The 23,697-nt window shown below is 33.8% G+C and overlaps 1 protein-coding gene across 5 annotated transcripts in view; it reads left to right on the top strand.

Moving 5' to 3' along the window:
• onecut (homeobox protein onecut) overlaps positions 1-23,697 on the top strand; it is a 203,927-nt gene that overhangs the window by 136,045 nt on the left and 44,185 nt on the right. The window lies entirely within an intron of this gene.

Below are 23,697 nucleotides of genomic sequence, written 5' to 3'. Positions count from 1 at the left end.
AACCATTGAACATACTTAAAGACATATTTTGATAAGGATAGTCACTGAAATGGTTGTACCGTGAAGTGACAATTGTTGTTATAATAGCAATTAATTTAAAAGTGAATTTTATATTATTAAGTGTTTGAAAATTTATTACATTGTAATATTAACATATTATTTCAAGATATTTCAGGTCCAAGGTAAAATAGATTTAAGTTTGTTTATATAATAGTAGCTAGTGTTTCTAATTTACGTTTTAACGTAAGAAACTATAATAATATTTCACCACCAGCAATTAAGATTCATTATGTTATAATATTCTGATTCGTGTTTAGTATTTTTTTATATTCCTATTTTACTCAGTTGTCCATTTATATGTTTAGTCGTAATTAAATGATCAATTTATACATTTAATTGCAGATAATTTTGTAATGCTAATTACATAATAATTGAACAGTAATTAGTTAAATTTTAAGTGCGCTAATACGAAATTAAATCTGATCTAGGATATACACGATCAGAATATTGGAAGTTACAATAAAAATGGCTGTCAACATTATAGTAATATTTCTCGTTTTTTTTTCTTCAAGTTCATTATTATCTCATTTTGATACATCTTTATATTGTCACAATTCAAATCATCTTTTAATTACATTTAAAGTTTCGTGTTGTGCTTCGTGATATAACAGATAAAAGACACAAATTACAGAAAATCGAAATTGGTGTTGGTGAAATTGAGTTTAATGAAATTGTTTTGCATACATGCTGTAGGTGTGACGATATATGAATATTAATCATGTATCACTTCAAAAACCACATTTAATTAATAGTTCTAAATTTAATCTTGTAACTTACAATATTATAGTAAGTAAGTACTAGCTAAATTTAAAGAAAGTATATTTTGACCAATAACCCAAAACCAATTTAACGTAATGATATAATAGTGTTATATGTCTTCTAATCTTATATAATTGTATTTAATCCCATGTGTAGTGTATACATTTTCATAATGTTTTAAGGTTAGGTAGCAAGATACGAAATAATTATTTCATATGACTTCCATGTTCCATTTTTGAATAGAATTTCTTTGTTCAATTTTATCAGTCTAATCACAATAAAATATTATTATTAAATATTAAAATATTATTACAATTAACATTTTTTTAATTGTAATAATATTTTAATATTTAATAATAATATTTTATTGTGATTAGACTGATAAAATTGAACAAGTATATATTCAACACAATATGACGCAACATTATCATCTTAGAATTTCTTTATTAAATTTGTCATTATTAACTTTTCATCTGAACAAAATTATTTCACATTATGTCTTGATGTATTTTGATGTTAGTCATGATTTTAGGAGACAGCTTTCGTTGATATGAGTGTCGTAACACATTACATTGTCATTACAATCGATATTGCGTTTCAAATACTAGATTACCGTAGACAGACGCAAAATTCGACTTCAGTTCATATCGACTGAGTTTGAATTCATGTAACTTCCACGATGTCCTCTTATTGATATTTCTTATCGATGTATATATTCATTGTCTACACAGGGGCCCCGCGGTAAATGTCGAAATCCGAGTAAGTTGTGTTTTCTGCGATATTTTAACAGGGTCTGTGTTTATCAAATAGTATATTAAGTGAAATAGAAACAAATAATATAAAAAAGTTATTGAAACATATAAAGTCAAAAGCTGATGTGAATTTACAGTCGATATATTTCAAGAAAAATTTTCCAAAATATTTATTTCTATAATAGCGCGAACTAATCTGATAGGCTTGTGAGATGAGAAACTACCAGAGGCTGAAACTGAAATATCACATTTATTTACAAATACATATTTTATTTTGCGTTGCTTATACAATAATACTGTTTAGCGCATTTCTAAAGCACCGTGTAATGATGAATTATAGATAATTTTGTTTAAAGTTTAACTACTTTTTCAATACTACTGTCAGTTGCTTCAAACGAAATTGTTTGTAGTGCCAGAAAAACTTTCTTCATTCATAAATCAGTTTAATAAATACGCAAAACCTGTCGAATATATAAATTTGTGTTCTTTGAAATCGCCATAAATGTAACAAGTCTTGTCAGGTAGTAGTTTACATAATTCTTTTGGCAAATTTTATTTATTTTTACAAATTTTAATATTCTTTAATTCTGCAATTCAGTTTTAACTGCCAATTCGTTAAATTTAAAATATCATTTTTTGACATGGGTTTTAAAATTCTTTTAGGTCTGATGTACATATTTTTGTAAGTACTGTTTTAGGTAGAAATTTTAAAGTATTATATTTTTATAAATACGAATTTCGAATATAAATAATTTATGCTATGCATGGTTTCTTATGAAAACTTTACAATGCAAAACATAATATTCATTTAACCCGCTGCCTCATATTTAAAATTCCCCGAGAATTTGAAAGCAGACGAACACATTAAACAATATATAAAATTAATTGGAAAGTCTTAAGACTTATTAATTTTAAACTGCAACACGATTTAAAATTCTGGATAAATGTAGTATTAAAATTGTTTAATGTGCATGAAATAACTGGAATAACTGTGTGTCAGTATTTGCTTAAAATGTGATGGTCGTAACAAATTGGTTGTAACAGAGAACATCAGTTATGTTGAATCACACACATCGAAAAATTCCTTTACTTGAATAACTTAGCTTGCGGGTTAGCTTAGATTGCATGCAATTTAAATGTCGAAAACAGATTTTCTCGTGTATAAAGAAAGATTCGGTTACATGGTTGTATTCTGCTTTTGTATTTAGAACAGTATAACACAGAACTGTCTATTCTACACTTAAATGAATCGAATCCAAACCGAGATTAGTGTAAGACTTAATGTGAATTAGGTGATTTGGTATAATGATTCCTGCAGGTAATTTTCGAATGTCTACCATCCTCGCCTTCTACACAATGACTGCGATGTTCAACAAGCTTTATTTGCCAGATATTTGGGGAGATCTAAGATGGCTGTCTTCTTGAATGTTGCGCATTGTAGTCTGGTAGACGTTTACAGACGTTTCAGAGGTGTTTGATGACTCTATAAGGGAAATCGAACCTCTGAAACACCGTCAGACATCTACCAGACTACAAGTCGCAACATGCAACAAGACAGTCTGTCTCATGCTTACCGCTATGAGAATTTGAAATCTCGCCTATTTCGAAGGACGTTTCCCTTTGACGTAAATTTGGAGGCTAATGCTGAGGACTGATATTTGTTCACATTCCCTCTTCCTTCCTGGACGTCCAGATGGTGGGGTACTGAGACCAGCTTCTTGTAAACCATTTACACAGTCTCGCGTAATTGCCAGTATTTTAAGTTGATGAAATTTTATACTGATTTATTTATAACTATGTTAAATGTTCTTGTTATTTTTCAAATGTCGTTTTAATTTTGGTTCCCGAAGTGTCTGATTGATTGATTGATTGATTGGTCTCCAAGTAATCGCCGTTTAATTATTCAGTCTTGGAAATGTATGAAGCGATATATTTAATTGGTTACGTTCGAAACTGTATGATCTTACGTAAACAAATAAATTATTTATTTGTTCGTAATGCACGTTTTAAAGTTAACTGATAATATAATTAATTTAACATTCTTTGCTACAAGTACAATACTTTTATGCATGATATCAGTTTATTAATGAACTCATGATTTTCCTTCTATTTTACAGAAAACCGAGTTATATTTTATTTAATAAGATTATACAAAGTTGATATAATTGCGTCATATTGTGAATTAAAATTTTTATTTATTTTTACCTTATTACATTTTGTCTTCTATACTCGTTCTTTCAAGTTCAATAATAATTAAAAATATTAAAAAAAATTTAAATTATTTACGTTACAGGCCAATGTTAAACCACTATCACTTCAAAATATACCCTCACTCCAATGAATTTGTAAGTAAACATCATCAGAAGTTACACAACAACAGTAATTAAGTTTTAGTTTATAAGATTATAATTTTTAACTTTTAACTTTACTCCTGAAGATGGTTCAGTGTAACCGAAACATGTAGTAAAAAGTTGTACCAAATATTTAAATGATATTTTAATATCTTATGTATAATTTTATTTATATACAATTGTGATTAGACGGAAAAAAACACGAATAATTAATAAGATTATACAAATTAATCGTTTTCCTATGAAGTTATATCACGATTTGTTTTAATAAACGCGCGTTTATAAATAGTTCCTACAGGGTATTACTTTATATAATTTATGCATAAGACTGAATTGATAGCTCAGTGTATACCTACACTACTTCTTGAAGTATATAATGCCAATTAATCATTAAGAAAAAATATCCTGCATTAAGGCTTCTCTGGTCCAATTCGTTACAAAGAGACAGCAATTAAAATAGTGTGGTTCGACATAGTATGTGTGTTATCATAACGTGCATTGGTTTTGGGTTATTGATTTTAGGATAATTAGTCCCTTAGTGTAATATGGTTAATATAGTGAACAGTTATATTCATGGTAACTGCAGAATTCAAGTCTTTTCAACATCTGACGGCATTTAAGAATTATTTTATATCGTATACTAAAAGCACTGCCAACTTAATCTTTCATTATCCATGTTTGTTGCAGAATCTTATTAATTTTATTACATCTTTATTTATAAGTTCGATAATTACGAATGTAATATAAATAGTAGATTTTTGTCTAAAATGTCCGTATTTCTACCTACAGGTGGATATAGAAAGTCTACGTTACGTGTAACAGTTATTATTTAATGAACGGTCTCTTAGAAAAAATATATTTTTAAAAATGTATCACAGTAATTTTTGTCTCATTTTGGTTTGTTATGAAACTTTTAAAATTATGGAACTTACTTCTACCCGTCACTTTAACTGGACGAATAAGATGAATGTTTTATCGTCAACTTCTTTTGAGTATTAGTTAAAAACGCCATTGCGATACCATTGACAATAAAATTGAACGGGCTTAATTTTAATTTACGCTAGTGAAACAGATATGTACTATCGTCATTATATTTACATTTTATTGTTGATATAGTTCATTATAAATTTAATACTGGTGATATTAAAGCTTAGATATCAATTTTTATAATCTATCAACGGCGTAAAGGAATTCGTTTAGGAAACCATGGCTTATGGTCAAATCTCGATATCAGAGTTGCGCATTTGACTTTCTGACTGGAAGATTGTATATTATAAGTTATAATTTATTTACGTGTTTGGTAATATGAACATTAAATGTAGCAAAGTATATTTGTGCCCTTATTATGAATACTACAAGAACTCAAATGTGTGAGAATATAACTTGTATCTACAAGTTCGTATACGTATTTTATTAAAATTTTCCAAAATTGTGAATTTATTATTGGTGAGGATTACAAGAACAAGAAATGTCCCTTTACTTTCGATGACGTTGAATTAAAAGATATTTAGTGATACTTTTGTTGTGGGAATGTATTTTAAAACTAGGACGTTTCATTAGCCGATGACCGTATATATAAACCACATTTCTCGTCGATACACGCATTAACTTTGAAATGCGTAATGGAATATTGATATTTTTATTATAATTTTATTAAATGACTTTGTCTCTGCCCAGTGAATATTCAAGGAAGATTTGCTTTGTTTTAATTAATATACTTACTTACCTGTAGAAAAACTGGTATTAGGGTTATTGTAAAGTAGGGAATCTACTAGGCACTTATAGCTAACAGTTGATTAGACTCGCCACAACGTATCCGTAATGATTTTACCGCACTCAGACCGTGTCTTGTTATGTAATTCATGAACTTTTCGTGGTCTATCGGCGTTAACGACAGACATCAGGTGGCCAAAGAGGATAATGTATAAAGTCGTGAAGTCCGGTGACCGTGGCGGTCATTTCACGGGATCACGACGCACGATCCACTGTTTCTGAAATGTAACACCCAGGAAATCAATTTATTGTTTGTATAATAATGTGTTATATTCCTATGGGGAAAATAATAATTGGCTCATTATATATGACGCGTGAATTTTGAATCTTAAGCCTGATTTTTATCCCAAGGAGAGTATCAAACCTCGTAGGCTTTCAATTTATTGTACAATAACTTTAATACGTTTATCGCTTAGAAATCCTTAGCTGGTAACGATAAATGTTCAGAATATGTTAATGTTAAACGTGATATTTAGGATAAAATAATTATTTTTGATATTAAGGAACTGTAGTTTAAATACAACTAATTGCTCAGAGAATGTGCGGGAGTTAGTATTGGATGCGCTGTGTTCTGCCTCTACTCCAAGGTCGTCACCGCCTTTTCCAGCGGTAGGTTTGGATGTTGTTGACAAAGTAAGACGAAGCAGTTCTTGCCGTGTTGATCTAACAGGGACCATGTTCTTCTCCCTGAGTGCCTGACATGGAAGAACGTCCAATTTATCAGCTTTGCTTTTAGGTTAGGGAGCTCTGTAGTCCGCTGAAATAGCAACGTCAGGATGGGTTTTGTGGATGAAACCCAGATACGATACCATAGAATTTTGCTTTATATATTTTATTCTGATAATTCCTACACCTAAACGTGTTTCCTAAATAAATTTCACGATGTCCACTACTTCTCGAACGCTGGTAGTCATTTATATAGTTAAGACACTTCTAATCGTCTATTGAACCAAAAAATTCATTACAGTGTTCACGGGAGCCCAATTCTTGACGCTATCTTAAACAAAATAAATTAATTTAACGTTGAACTGATTCGCAAACCACAAAATTCTGTTTGGGGCTACTTCGTTGGCAGAGCTTAAACAATGCCCCCTAATTTTTTTAACATCAAGATATTGGCTATAAATTTCTTTGGAATATGAATGTTGGTAGAATGTTGATAGTTGGGGCGCCGTGACGATGCGGCAACTTCTCCGTCACGACTGCTTGGCGGGTCAGTCTGAACTAACTCTGTAGGCGTTGCCCGTGTTTGATTCTTTCTGGTTTCTCAGTACGAGGACAATGGACGGTGAAGGTCATTGATCGACTCTGCAGTTTAATGTTCCAAGAGGTTCTCTCGTATGTAGTTAAAATTTAATTGTATACTGAAGCAATACGCAAGATACTTTACTAAGTAAATCCGGTATCTTCGACATTGGAAATCGGGGTAGATTTTATTCAGCACGTATCTGTTGCTAAAGAAAATCATCTGAAGATGGTTATATTAGATCGAAACATGTAGTTCAGTGATTGAATTTATATATTTTATATATATTTACGTTTATCACACATCAGTATGCAATACCTACAACAGTAATTAAGAACTTAATTAACTTAATAATAAAATTACTTTGTCAGTTTAAGAATACTGTTTTTTCTATCCGTAAAACTTATTTAGGTCTGGTAGATATCTTTTGTTACCATTAAAATATGAAACTTTACTATGATCACGTAATTAAGCTTATGTGATCAAGACAAATTTTGAGGATTTTATTAAACAATAAATATATAATTTATTTTGGTGATTTGTTCCGTTTGAATATCTAAAAGAATGACAATATGAGAATTTTAATATTAATATAGTAAGGTACATATTTAATATCCTGTAATAATGGAGTTATTAGATATCGAATTTCTACGATTTCTTTGTGGGTGTTTTGTAAGCTTTATAATCGTCTATCTAGTGACTGACAGCAGATGCCGGGAAATTTACGCACCTGTTACGTGACAAATTATAAATAATACGTTCTGTCAGCACGTCTCAGTACTTCTGTGGAACTTCCATCTCGACTCTGTTGACTTAGACAGTCGCGTTCACATGTTTAGTTACAGAATTATTTTTGGTTCTTGATTTCGCAAATTAAGATTTTAAACTGTGAATTGTTAAAATAAATTCTTATTAATTATTTTGTTAATAAATAACTGATAAATTTTCACTAGTTATTCTGAAGTTGGAAGAATTATAATTACTCTATGTTGTGTGTTTTTGTTCAAAAGGAAACACGTGTTACCTCTAATTCCTACAAACGACGAATCAAAATGTGGCTATTTAAATATTTAAAAGAGTTTGTCTGCAGAATAGTTTGTTTCCTGTTAAGCTTCTGGAAGTAAATCATGTTTTGACTGATATTTCGAACTGTTTAATATCGCGGAAGAATCTGTTGTTAGTTCGTTTCAAGATACAATCACAAAATATGAGCGGTTCTACAAAGCCAAGCTTATAACAATCGCTTCCAGTCTAGGAACCCGACATTAATTGTTTCGCCAAGGTCGAGTCCTGTTTAAATTATTGATGGAAATTTTATTATGTTTCTTATCATCCTCTTAAGCGTAAGTTGTTTATAAATGACGCGTATAATCTATAGGAATATGCAAGATAAACTATTATAATTCCTGTCAGATTTTATAAAAGAAATTAAAACTTACGTACAATACATTTAAAAGTTACTTATTAGGGAAGATGAATATGAGTGTATTTTTTTTTTAAATATTTCAGTAGTTTTTAGCATTAAGATATTGAAGTTCCCCCTGTGAAGTATACTTACCTGCATCAAAGACTTCCAGAGATACATAAATATGTTCTTTCACGGAGGAACATGTTACATTTGAAAGACTGAACGTGGTTATAAACGTGTACATTACTTGGGAAATATGGTTAATCGTCAAATATAATTTAAGTTAGGTCATAATATTTTTTATATTAAAATTAATACGTGTTAATATTCCTTTCTATATGTTTATAAAACTTGCCAGTCGAAGACCAGTTTCTAGTTAGACTTACTCGTAATTTTAAAATGTTATATGTAACAGTATTATGACTTGGAGTCTTGGTAAAACCCAAATGTCCTTACTCCGTGCGACACCCAACTCATGACGAGAATGAGTGAGAAGGAACAAGAAATGCTTACACGGACTGACGGACTGAAGGGAATAAAAAGAACATGGCGGTCGGTATAGGAATAGGAATGCTGGGAAGAGAGAGAGAGAGAGAGGCAAGGTCCAGGTTGTAAGTTTCTCACGATGCTTTCAACGGCTACCCTTGTACGCCTTGCTTGTCGTCCTCTCTCGCAGTCTCATCCCCTTACCTCAATTCTGGCGGGGAGGGATGGAAGTAGCGGGAGCTAATCTGGACTTGTGACAGCACTCCTGCATTCTTGGTATGTCGATTGTCGTCGATTGGTTGGTGGAGAGGGAGACGAGGCTCTGGGAGCTACGACATCTCCGGAAGAAATAGACATTCTGTGCTACTGCTGTAGGCGAAAGCCCTACAACTGTCCCTCCGTGTTACTGTGTGTCCACTAATCCCTGCCTCGAGCAATAGAGATATCGCAATATATCGAGAATTGCATTAGTTTTCTCTGTGACCAGTACTGGAACATTTATATTTGTTCTGTGACTTGTAGAGTGAAGTCAGTATTGTTACAAGTGAATTCCGTATATGTTTATATTTTTTATGGAAATTTCTTGTCTTAAAATACTTATTATAAGTCTGATTATAGTATACGTATCCTTGAATATCAGATTAAAAAATACTATCACTAAAAAGAATATTGTAGTACCATCTACAGACTTAGTGTGAATGTATTCGTCAGGATTTTAAACAGTTCTTAATCCTCATAGATTTGTTGAATTCTGAAACCTATCACAGTGGCAATCAGAAATACATAAAGTATTTAAATTTTTACCCTGTAATACCATTATGAAATTATTAGACTTTTAAATAATGATTAATGTGTGCAGTTCTTTGATGATTATTGACACAAGAAAATGTTAAAGTAATTATTCTTGAGGATGGAAACGTCTTTTAGTGTAACATCTCTTTATCGTCTTAAGAAATAAGCTTTGATGGTCATGTACGTACGTTTCTATGAAGACAGTTTATAACAGAAATTCATTAAAAAGTTGATTTGTTATTATTTCTGTGGGCGCCAGTTTATGAAAACCTTTTGTATAACCAATATTTGAGCAAGCCACACGAATCATCAGGGCGATGACGGAGACAGTATGACCTCTGAAACGTTGGTAAACATCTACCATTCTACACGGCGCAACAACCCGGAAGACAGAAATCTTCAAGTATCAAAGGCTTCACTGTTGTAGAAATAAAAAAATGTTTTTATATTATGCAAAATACATTTTAGTATTGTTATTTCTCCTTTCAGACAGTCAGATGGACTTGCATTTGAAATATTAGTTTCTTTGCCGTCTGACAAACTTTAAAATTTACGTATTTAAGAACGCCTGCAGGTATTCGTAATGCTGACCCGCAATATAACAGTGCTGAAGAAGTTGCCTGCCCGTCATGGCGACGTACAAATTAGAACGATAAATGAAGTGTTAGTTGCAACATTTTTGACAATTACGGTTTTGCTAATTTTGCGTTAATGTCAACTGTGTTACAGTAAGTCACGTGGTTTGGCATTGTTGTGGAACATTGCATAGGAATTACATTCTTGAACAGGCATTGTATATTATTTAAGATGAAGTTCTTTCAACCGGTCTCATACGGACGTATCACGTATTTATTCGAATATATGTCTACTGTTTCGTCAAACTGGTAGTTGAGTCTTCAGGGCGATGATGGAGGCAGTAAGTACTTCTGAAACGTCGGTGTTTTTACGAGGAAATACGAGTTTACTCAGCGAAACATCTTTATACTAGCTACCTTGAAAATATGAAATCTCAAGAGAATAAATATTTCCAAGTTTTTAGTGTTGCAATACTTGAGACTGGTATGATGGCGGTATCTTTCTACGTGAATTTGTGAACAACGTAATGCAGTTTATATCTTAATTGCGTCATGTTTGTGTTTTATTGATACAATATTTTTATTTTCCGTCTATACACACACTTAAAATAATGTTTAAAATTATCTAAAATTATAACATTCTCAGTAGACACTGCATCATGTTACATTTTTTGTATTGGATTTTTTATCCAAGTACAACCTCCAAACCAAAAGGAAGAGAAAAAACTTAAAATTAAACAAATCAAATTAATCAATATACGCAACGCAAGATGTACAACAGTTTTTAAAATATATTAAAATTGATAGACCTGATGATGATGTAATACACATTGAAACATGTCGTCGATACAAAAAATGTAACAAGATGCAGTATCTACTGAGAATGTTATAATTTTAGATAATTTTAAACAACATTATTTTAAGTTTGTGTATAGACGGAAAATAAAAATATTGTAACGTAATGCAGATAAATGACACCTAGACAAAAGATTTATGAATAAACTCGTTCATTCAATAAATTAAAATCGCAGATTTTATTTCGTTATATTTGATGATATTCCGTTCGGATTGTTTTCTTGGAATATTTAAAAGGACGTGGTATTACTAAAATACCTAATTGCTAGAGTTAGCAGTCTTATGGAAAACCCATGTTAAAACAAGAATTCAAAAACCATGGTTCATTTTATCGGACATCGGTAGACAGTTAATCCCCTGTTGGATAAGGCTCAGGGTTTGCCTTACATGACTCGTGGAATTGAAAGTTGTAAAACTTGTACTGTAGTTTTTCTATCTGCTTGAAACAATTCTAACTGTAAGCCTCGTAATCCAAATGTGCTTTAATTGTGGTATAAATTCAGCTACTCACTGTCTTTTAAGCTGTAAGTCTATTTTCAATATTACATGAGATATAACTTTGAAATTAATCGTATTTTTAACTTTGTCCGTCATGATACGCATGTAACTGTTAGATGAATACGTAGTCTACATTATCATACGAATTCTGACTCAGGATAGATGATGGGTGGTTTTTTTCTGCGAACAACGTAATGGATCTCCATAAAATATTTACAAATTGTTCGACCCTTGTTTTCCGATAAGGGCTTTGCTTCATGAATTATCCAACGTTAATTGATAGTGGAACGTCTTATAAACTACGAATTGATGCGCATGTCAAAACCCGTACGTTATAAGTGTTATGAAAATGTAGATATATTTACTACAAATTGTATGTCCTATGTGAAATAACATCGAAATATTTTCTCCTGTCAGAAATAGCTTACACAATATTGTCGTGAAGATGGTAGTTCATACGTGAAGTAAATTATGTGAGTCTCTTTCGTTTACCAATTCATATAATGACATTTAAAACTCATAGTTTGAACAGTGACAATTGAAAGTTATTTAAAATACTTCCATAGAATTTAGCAGAAAGATCTGAGGGAAACAACGAGGAAAATCATGATAAACGTTTTTATGGTCGATAATTGAACCTCGGACTTTTGGAATTTGAAGCAAGACGGAGCTACTGAGCTGTGACAATATGTAAATCGATTAATCACCGGTTGAAACTGCTGGTAATTAGTTAAAACACAAGCAGAAGATAGAATGTTGTCAGACAAAAATGTTGATAACATCACATTCGTACGATTTAATTATCCTTCGTTTACATTAAGCGAGAACTTTAAAATATATACACATATCTCTTCAGCCGCCATAAAATAATGTGTTTCTGAATACACGGGAAAAAGTCTATTTAAACGTGGTTTAAAAGCGTGTGTCTGCATATACGTATTAACACGTACCAGTTTCTTACGTGTCGCACTGTTCCAATTTCTAATCGCCATTAATTTCTGTTTATCTACTATTCTTCTTATCCATTCTCTGGGTTTGCATCTTGTATTCCCTTTTGATTCCTCCTTTCACGTTTCTGTAATCAATTGCCTGTCATTCATTTGTTTATGTAAAATTTCGTAATTTTCTCACCAGAGACCCCACAATTCCAGCATTAAAGTCACCATTTATACATTGATGGTAATATTTTAAAATAACGCGGTTGTGTATTTCACGTTGTTTAGAGATGAGCATGGTTTAATCTTTGGATATAGAAACTCACAGAATACGCTTTTAAAAGAGTTTTAAAGTCCTCGAGAGCACGTGAGTAACCATCATACGAGGCGCGTCCTCAAAGTAAGTTTCCCTGGGGCCGTTTACAGAAACAAAACACAATTTCATGGAAATATTTATTGCAACAGATACAGCAAGTGTCCAGCTATTTTTCAACATATTTGCCACCGGAATTGAGACATTTGTCATACCGTGGGACCAACTTTTGAATACCTGTGTCGTAGAAGTCTGCCGCCTGGGATTGGAACCACTGTGTGACAACCATCTCCGCCTCTCTGTCATTCTCAAAACGCTGACGCTGACCGGACAGGAATTTCTTGAGGTGTAGGAAAAGATGGAAATCACTGGGAGCGAGGTCCGGGCTGTAGGGTGAATGATTAAACACCTCCCAGCTGAACTCCTGCAGGAGACTTGCTGTCCGTCGAGCCGTGTGCGGCCTAGCGTTATCACTGACCGCACTTCACAGTCGGCGGGAGCTGGAATAAGAACCTCCATCTTCAACAGCTGCAACGATGCTACTGTGAGAACGCGGGAAGTTCCGTTAGTGCATGCGCCATGCTACGTCATTGCTCTATCACGTACGCACAGTCGCTTCGCGCAATATAAGGTTTGCTAGCTGTGGGACGAGTGGGAAACTTACTTTGAGGACGCGCCTCGTATTTCGCAAAATTTGGCATAGCTTATTCCGTTTCGATTCCAATTTAGCTTAAGTCTCTTGTTTAGATCTTGTGTCATCGTAATATATTTTTTTATAGTCCAAGTTTTAAAACAGTGGTTATTTTTAGTTATTATTAATTTTTGGAACATATTTAAATAAATCGAGGATTCAATGAATGTGACATAGGCGGTTTCGATCAATTTTAGACTCCAATTGATAAAATTTAGAAGGCCCTGAGTTAGAAAATATTGTTACAAAATTGCCCCCCCCCCCACAAGTTTTAAGTTACAATTTTCACTCATTTAGGTTCGCATAAACATTTATGTCCTGTTACATCAACCCTCAACAGCCCAGTGGTAACTATATGTACCAACTGCGGTATTAATCACTAACTAACTAACTAACTAACAAGATGGCTTACCGAACCCGAAGGTTCATCACCGAATTAACCAAAGCCCTCCACCGGACCCTGTCCTGGGCCAACAAAATCCAGTCTCCTTCGACTTCTATCTCCCATAGATCCCGCCTGAGATTATCCTCCCATCTACGTCTAGGTCTCCCCAGAGGTCTCTTCCCCCCAGGCTTCCCAAATAGTGGACCCAACCAACCAGATGGCTTATGAAACCCGAAGGTTCATCACCGAATTAACCAAAGCCCTCCACCGGACCCTGTCCTGGGCCAACAAAATCCAGTCTCCTTCAACTCCTATCTCCCATAGATCCCGCCTGAGATTATCCTCCCATCTACTTCTAGGTCTCCCCAGCGGTCTCTTCCCTTCAGATTTCCCAACCAGTACCCGGTGCACACCTCTTGTACCATCCATGCGCGCTACATGTCCCGCCCATCTCACTCTTCTCGACTTAATCACCCTGACAATATTGGGGGAGGAGTACAGATTTTTAAGCTCGTCGTTGTGCAGTTTTCTCCACGCCCCATCGTCTTCCCTCTTAGGCCCAAATATCCTCCTCAACACCCGATTCTCAAACACCTGCAATCTGTGTTCCTCCCTCTGAGTGAGAGACCATGTTTCGCACCCATTGCCTTCGACAAGGTGGTGATACCTTCGAGAAGGATTAATCACTAAACTTGCATTTTATATTTTTGGGCCTTGTATGAGTCTCAGTGTAAAAAGTGATTATTTCCTTAAACTGCGTTAAGAAATTTATCTTTCTAATGGAGAAATACTATGTTTTATTTGAGGTACAAACCGATTTTTAAATATTATTTAGACAAGCGTCAGCTTCAAATGGTTAATACTGAACTAACTTTGTAATTTACAGTGAATGGCTTTTTCGCTTCCAGATACCTGTCATCTACAGCCGTGATTTGTATTACACGAATGTAATTATCACTTATGAACTTAACGATATTTATGAAATTTCTCTGTGAAATCCTGTCACTCAAAATAAAAGTGCTTAGTGGAAGAATTAAGCTTCAAGAGTTTAACTACAGGATTAAGATCAAAGCTAATGTCTGCTTCTTACATGATAAATCAATATAATCTTCCCTACAAGTCTCCCGTCTTACACGCATGACTTAAGTAAAGATTCAATCAAATTTAATACACACGACTTTCCGTAGTGAAGCAAATTGAATTAAGCGTAACATTAAATATTTTAATTAACTCGCATTAAGTTTCTCGTAACACGATGATATTATGAAATCTGATGAGCAAAATAAATTTAATATAAATTTTTTTCATAAAACATCTGTCTATTGCCCAGTTATTGTGGGTATAATTCTGTGTCTAAACAGTTTCATCAGTTGATATATCGTCAGTAGATAGTATCAGGTAAGAGTAATTTCACTTAAAATTATTCATTGTCAGGACTTTTTCCATCGTCTATTCTTTAAAATACCCACGTCGTTTCGGAGGCTGGAGACAGAGACAGAACCAGCCTCCGAAACGTCGTGGTTTTTTTTTAAAGATTAGACGATGGAAAAAGTCCTGACAATGAATAATTTTAAGTGCAATCTACCGTCGTCAGAATCCTTTAGAATTGAAGAGTATTTTCAGTCGAAAAATTTGTGTGTGTAACAAACGCTAATATAAACAATTAAGTTAAAATAATAATAAAAATTCTAGAGTTATTGTTATATATATATATATATATATATATATATATATATACCTTGTCGGTAAAGGCCCAAAGTTTTAGCAAATTTCATAATGTATGAGAAGGGAATTTCTAGTGTTTACGTTGTTTATGGTTATTTATATAATATATGCTTATGATAATGCAAAAGCAGGTAGCTTATTAACCGGTGTCAGGTGCATGCCGGCTTATAGTGATCAAAGGTAAAATTGAACGCCAGGGGCTTCGGATATGTACCCGGTTACATGAAGCAGGTTACCCAAAGGGAAACTTAAGAAACCACTTCCTTCTCATGTCTAAAAGAGAGCTTAAGACAATACTTAGCCTTGGGCAATATGTGAATATGTTTGTACATCACACACAATAAAAATTTGCGTCGAAGGAAATTTCTCTTGAAGAAAAATAACGCTAAACCTTAGCTGTAAACAAAATGGTAGAAGTACAATTTCGTGGCCGCTGAAGTAGAAATGTTAGACCACAAGAAACGTTAATTAACTTCTTCTAGTGACGCTGATAGTTCTTTACCTAGTCGAAAACATTACAGTGTTTTATGTTACCTAAAAGGTTCATTACCTTATCAACAACAGCCCGCAAAAGCGTTAACCAACTTGAAGAGTATATAAAGTGAGGGATATTATTAAATTATTCAGTAGGATAATAGTTGGGTTAGTCACGTGGACATATCATCTAGAAAGTAAACTATAAAACTTTTAACAAACGTGGGAGCAGATTGGTTGGAACTTCAACGTCATATTTCGGACTTAACCAGGTTCAAATCTTGATTTAGAGACCGGATATTATGACTGAGGTTCTTCGTGAGTTTTCTCAGAACCTCCAGGCAAATTCTAAGGAAGTACCTTAGATTAGACAACTATGATTCATTCCACATCTTTTGTAATTGTTACTCACGAATAATTTAGTATTTATCATGTTAATTCATGACGTAATATGAATTTTAAAAGAGCCGTTAAAAAAATTGAGAATAAATATGAAATAGAGATTTTGCAGAAATGATGGCCATGAATCCTCGTGGAAAAATCTGATACGAGGGAACAGAATTAAAATAGACAAAAATGTCAGATAATTTGGTCCTTATGATGCAGTTACATGCCTCAAGTACGAGGTGCGATCGGAAAGTTTCAAGACTGTGTCAATAGAGGGCGAACCGGATGTAGTACGAGCTTCTGCCGCTAGGGGGGTGCGGCCTACATTCATAGTGAATGAGTGTGCCAGCCGGCATCGTCGAATTAGCATTTGTTTCGTACATCCTGTGACGATGAACATTTAATACACAAAAGATGGAGTTGGTCATAAAATATATATAAAAAAATTATACTTCTGTTTTAGATTTTTTCAGCGAACTTCGATCCTATGAACCCGAAACGATGCTAGAAGAAGAAGAAGAAGACATTTCTCAATGGCAGTCCAAGTGTTAATTGTAAGTTTTGGATTTCATTCAAATAGAAATGTCTTAACAAATTACGTTTTATATATATTTTAAATTTAACACGAAGTTTGTCGTAAATGAAAGCAAAATTTGTGGATTATATAACTGAGCAGATTCCGTATTGAGACCCAGATTTGTTAGTATTTTAAATTAATAACCCCTCTACTCATATTCTTAAACTCTTAAATTCATCTGCCCCTAATATAATAGCCAATATCGGTCACGCTTGATTGTACGAGTTCTCCGTTCGTGAGACTAGAAAAAAATTTCAGTCAAGTTCTGACGGTGGCGACTCTGGCAGTAAGAAATTCAAACGAGGTTGTGGTGGCGCCTACGGTGGGGTATGGCAGAGTCTGCGTTTGGCGGGAGTTTGTAGTGAGACGGTCGGATTTCTTGTTGGTGCATTTGACAGAAATCTGGCTACAGTCGTCGTGAAGATATTTTATTATTTAATTTACTTTATAAATGTTATAATTTCAATACGATTTTCAAAGATAATGCTACAATTAATTAAATTTATGTTTATAAAGAAGGTTCATTGCCTTTATTTGTGAAGGTTTGTTTTACACTAGGTTATTCATAAAGAATTATTGTATAGCTAACAACCATTATATTTATTATTGTTTGGGTTTCAGTTTACGATGTTGGACATGACTCCTTCGTATAATCACGCAGCCCACACGTATTATCTGTCTTAAAGTTAATTAATCAATTCTCTGAAGGTCTTACCATAATACGAAGTACAATTACGAACGTGGTTTATACGAAAATGAAATGTATTCTGTAAATATTATGCTACAAGTTAATATAACAAGTATTATGAACGTTCCAAGTAAAGAAATATATTCCTGTCTTAGAATGTCGTTAATATTTGGCAATGCAGACGGTAATTAATGTGGACAAAAGAAAATTGCTCATTATTTGTTATTAGAATTAGATTCGCGTAGTGAATGTGTGAAAGGTTTCAATTCCGTTTTATTTATGTAGAGTTAATTCAGCATTAATATCAATTTAGCGATTCAGTCTTTGATCTGTGAACATAATGTGGGGTTTGTCTGATGAGCTTAAATTTTATCCTTCTAAAAAACTTTATTTATGATCACTGATATTTTTAATATATTTTTTTATGATTTCTTTAGTAATAATCCTGGCCTTCAAATTTACATTGCTATACCATTGAATTATCCCTGAAACTCGTATGTCTTGGGTCAGGTTTTTTTTTCGCTTCAAGTGAACTTATTAAAATTATTAAATTTGTAAGCAAACAGCAGAAACTGAAAAAATTCGGTACTAATTATCGAAGTACTGTACATTTAGATTTGAAGGTAGACTGACAGTTGATTTTGTTTTAAAGTTTTTCCCCTTGTATTTATCCATTTTTCTAGCTCTTTTACAACGAATATTTCCCTAGTTCTACGGATTTCTTGAAGGTTGTTGTAAGTATTTATGGATGAGAAAGTGTTCGCCACGCACGAAGTTCTCAATAATTCAGCGGTCGTTAGACAAACCAACAGTTCCATCGTTTGCAATACACAGGCGAAATTTTTCTGGAAACGTACAGTTTCTCTGCTTACGAATCATACGATATACGAGTTATGTCCAACAATAAGTCGTTTGAAGATTACTGTCTTCTTGGATGTTTCGCCATAGACGTTTACCTCCATCATCAGGTCTAACTAATTTAACTAACTAACTCCTGGTAGCAGAACCCACAGGGTCAACATCGACAACGCCAAAGCCCGCCATCGGCCACGATCCTGAGCCAACTTTATCCATTTGCCATCCTAACAGCCCACCTCCCTAAGATCCATCTTGGTTGTATCCTCTTATCTACTTCTTGGTCTATCCAGTTTGTCTTTTCCAGAATGATTCCCTACAAAAATCCTATATGCACTCCTTACCTCCCCATGCGTGTCACATGTCCAGCCCATCCGAGCCTCCTAGATTTCACTATCCTAGGTGTCCCGTACAATTTACGTAGCTCCTCGTAATGCAATATTCTAAATTCCCCGCTAATTTCATCCCTACTAGATCCAAATATCTTACTAAGCACTCTGTTTTCAAAACCTTGTTCAAAAATTCAAGGTAAGAGACCGCGTTTCACAGCCATACAAGACAACAGGCAAAATTATTGTTTTATATATCCTGATATTCTGTGTTTTTGATAGTAAACGAGATAACAGTTTTTGAATTGAATAAAAACAAAGAGTTTCTCGAAGGAATTTTACTCCTAATTTCGTTATGGACATCATCAGATCTGTAAGTCATAATGATGGAGGTTTTAAACATTTATGTAAAGTCTGTAAATTTCTACAATCTTAAATAATATTTAATAATAAACTTATGAAGGACATTTAGAACTTGGGTCGACTGGCTTAGAGAAGTCAAAAAATAATACAGAAATCAATCAGGATAATCAGTATCTGACCTGAGCTCTGAACCTGTGACCTTCAAGTAATAAGCAGGAATGCCAACTATTAAACAAGTTCGGAGGTTTTAAAAAGTAATGGTATATGAAAGCATTGTACCATGTTTCCTTTGTCTTGTGTAAGCCTGTTATTCTATTTAATATATTATATTTATATTTAATTTTCTTAAATACCTAATAACCATGATTTAAATACGGGCTGTTCAAAAAGCTGTGAAGTTAGTCTCAGTTCATGGGAATGTCCTTAGGATATATTGGAGCGTTTAATATCTTACTACTACACGTTTGAAATATTAATTTATCATGAAAAAACGTAAATGTGTTGACGAAAAACGAAGAAAAGCATATTAAACTTGGAATTGTCCAAGTATCGTATAGAGCAGGGGTGGCCAACCCGCGGCCCGCATGTGGCCCGCCTTGAACATTTTTCCGGCCCGCGAGATTCATCACACTTTTACAAAATATATTTATTTTATAATGGCCAAAGTAGTGAAAACCAATGTATTAAAAAATACATTATTTGTGCATCCATATATTCAAAAATTATCATTATGTTTCAATTTTTCACTCCAAAAAAATGTCTATAGTGTATCTAAATCTAATATGGGGATATATAATTTTATATGTGGCCCGCGGAGTTATGATGCATTTCCAAAGAGGCCCGAAAGATCATTTGGGTTGGCCACCCCTGGTATAGAGTATAATATTTTGCGTTAGAATCGCTGTTCTAATGCGGCAACTTCTCCGACACGTACGTAATTCTTGACACATATGTTCCAGGCGCTGGTGATATGTAAGAGGTTTGTTGACACAGAGTTACGGAAGAAATTGTTGAAATTATACATTTTTGTAAAGATTTATCTCTTATTTTATTTGGTATTAATTTTTTTTCGTAAGAGTGGTTGTCCAAATCGAGTGACTGGAGAAATTCAAGAATACCGTAAGTGATAAAATTATAATGCAAAGTGATTCGAAGGAATTTACTGAAATCAGAAGATTGTACGAGGCGCGTCCCAAAAGTAAGTTTCCCTGGGGCCGTTTACAGAAACAAAACACAATTTCATGGAAATATTTATTGCAACAGATACAGCAAGTGTCCAGCTATTTTTCAACATATTCGCCACCGGAATTGAGACATTGGTCATACCGTGGGACCAACTTTTGAATACCTGTGTCGTAGAAGTCTGCCGCCTGGGATTGGAACCACTGTGTGACAACCATCTCCGCCTCTCTGTCATTCTCAAAACGCTGACGCTGACCGGACAGGAATTTCTTGAGGTGTAGGAAAAGATGGAAATCACTGGGAGCGAGGTCCGGGCTGTAGGGTGAATGATTAAACACCTCCCAGCTGAACTCCTGCAGGAGACTTGCTGTCCGTCGAGCCGTGTGCGGCCTAGCGTTATCACTGACCGCACTTCACAGTCGGCGGGAGCTGGAATAAGAACCTCCATCTTCAACAGCTGCAACGATGCTACTGTGAGAACGCGGGAAGTACCGTTAGTGCATGCGCCATGCTACGTCATTGCTCTATCACGTACGCACAGTCGCTTCGCTCAATATAAGGTTTGCTAGCTGTGGGACGAGTGGGAAACTTACTTTTGGGACGCGCCTCGTATTTGGTCGTGAAACGCTCTTACAATTTTAAGGCAGCCTTGTAGCCGTGAACACTCAGTAGCGTTACTTCTAGACTGTTAGACGAAGTGAGATAAAGAAATCAATAAAGATGATAGAATTTTATTAAATGGCTGGGCGTGACGGATCGACCCAATTTCCTTTTCAACTTCATATTTATAATCTGCAAACCGAGGTCTATTAATCATCTCATGGGAGAACCTATTAGCGACTATCACAGTCGAAAGTTTGGGGTTGTTTACATTACAGGGCCTCCATTTAAATCAGCAATTCGAGATTGTTAGAACAACGCTAGAGATTTTTTTTTTTTTGGTTTAAATATGAACACTTAAGTTTATGTTTAATCTTCCTGTCTTTATGCAACACGTAAATATTTATACGTGTCTTATGTATATCAATACATTTTTCAGGGTAATTACCTTATCTTCAGGTATTGTTAATTTTTAAAGCACTATTATACTATAGAATATGGTGGTGTGGGTTGAACTTACAAAGTTTGTTACTTATTTTTAAGTTGACTTTAATTATTAACTTAAAAGGAAGCAACAGATATTGTAATTGCAGGATTAATTTTAGAGTTGTCACCATATTCAATAGTGTAATAGTGTTTTAAGAATTAACAATACCTGAAGATGGGATAATCACTCCGAAATATGTAATGATGTGTTATACAAATATATTCTTATCGCCAGAATTTTATAGAATTTATAAAAAAACTTTTTAACGAGGTAATATTTTTTATAAGTTTTCATAGGTCCTGATTCACTTTTTAACTCACAAGACTTTAGCACATGATATCTCGGGGCAGTTAAGTGTGTGTCTTAAACCTCGTACCCACATATCGTCTGAATCATGTAGAAACTAATTCTCGTTTAATACGTGTATTATCGATAGTAGTAACATTTATTCCTTGAGAAATAGCTAGAAATGTATCGACTCATTATTATTAGAGTATTAATTAGAATAAAGAATTGGAATATTAAAAAAGTTACAGTGGAACCACGGTTCCGGAGAATTTGACGTAAATACGTCTCTGTATTTAAATTATATTTACGTCTCTGTAATGTAATGTAATGAAATGTTATCTTCAATGTCATCCATCTTGTTAAGAAAGCGGATTGTTGACGGCAGTAATGTAACACAACAATGCCGAGTAAACAGAAGACGTTTCCTAGGTAACTTAACAATGCACGCAATCGGACCATTGTTGTCGGCCCATGTTTACACATTGTTGTCGATTTGTTGATAAGGATCTTACACATTACCGACGACAATGGTCCATATTTACAAATTGTTGATATTTCCTAGGTAACCATGTTACACATTTTCCTTACACTTTTTCGTAACACCTTTTTGTGGAATGACCCTTCAATATAGACGTATTTACGTCAAAAACATTAATATTATATTAAAAATATTTTCTCACATGTGAGATTTGACGGTGGCGAACACTAAGAATGCTGTTTTCTGGGTTCTTGCACCGTATAGTCTGGTAGTTTACCAAACGATTTCCTTAATGTTGGCAGCAATCACCTCTGAAACGTCGGTTAACTTCTACCAGACTATAAGGCCCAACAACACAGAAGACATGCGTCTTCATTTTAAAACGTGTTTCCCATAAATAATGAATGCAGATATTGATTTTTATAAGTCGAAGTAGAATACAACTCATTAAAACAATTTTACATTGAAGGAATTTTGTCTCTCGCATCTAGGTTTCTACGCTTTCACCTTTATCAGTGAACACAGGGGGAGGATGGGGGGTTGTGGAGGGTAAAAGTGGCGGACATGCAATGGAATGGACGTAGGGAGTGATGGAGCGTGGGAGAAATCCAAGGTCTTGTCCGCTGGCCGCCTGATAACTCACCCAACTAGACACCCACTTTCTCCAACCGGGCTCCTCCAAGTAGCAGCCGAACATCCTTAGTGAAATCTTTGTTGATATCAGCTGTTCATTACGTAACGTATGCAATATGGAATACATTTCAATTCGATAAGTAATGACAAAGGTCGATTTGTCTCGTCATAATCGCGTCTAACTTCGTGTGATCTCTAATTGGAGTGTTTTAAGTCATATAGGATAATTTATGGAAGTTTTAATAGGGATTTTTATAGTCATAGAGTTTAATCACAATAATTCTTATTAAATATTAAAATATTACAATAATTAACATTTAAAATATTAAATGATGTTCTTTATCGAAATATTCGATTTACATTAGACCATCATTTTAATGTAAATCGAATATTTCGATAAAGAACATCACTTAATATTTTAAATGTTAATTATTGTAATATTTTAATATTTAATAAGAATTTATTGTGATTAGACGGACAAGATTTAATATATACTTATTATATCACAATATGACGCAAGTTTACCATCTTAGTCATAGAGTTATTGATGATGGAATTTTCAGCGATGCATAAGTTTTACAAAAAGAATTTCACATCTTCACTACTGTATTTTATGTAAATTCTCATATTAAAGCTTATGTTTATTTATTGTTTGGTTTTAGATTACCGACAGTTTAAATGTTTTATTATATATACTACGTGTATTGAAATACGCTAAAGTATTAATCAGGACACAGAATAAATAAGAGTTT

Source organism: Zootermopsis nevadensis, unplaced genomic scaffold (genome assembly GCF_977971745.1).
Source record: "Zootermopsis nevadensis isolate Lab colony 2312 unplaced genomic scaffold, Znev_1.0 Znev_ptg000023l, whole genome shotgun sequence".
Classification (NCBI taxonomy): Eukaryota; Metazoa; Arthropoda; class Insecta; order Blattodea; family Termopsidae; genus Zootermopsis; species Zootermopsis nevadensis.
This window is presented reverse-complemented; position numbering and strand designations above follow the sequence as displayed.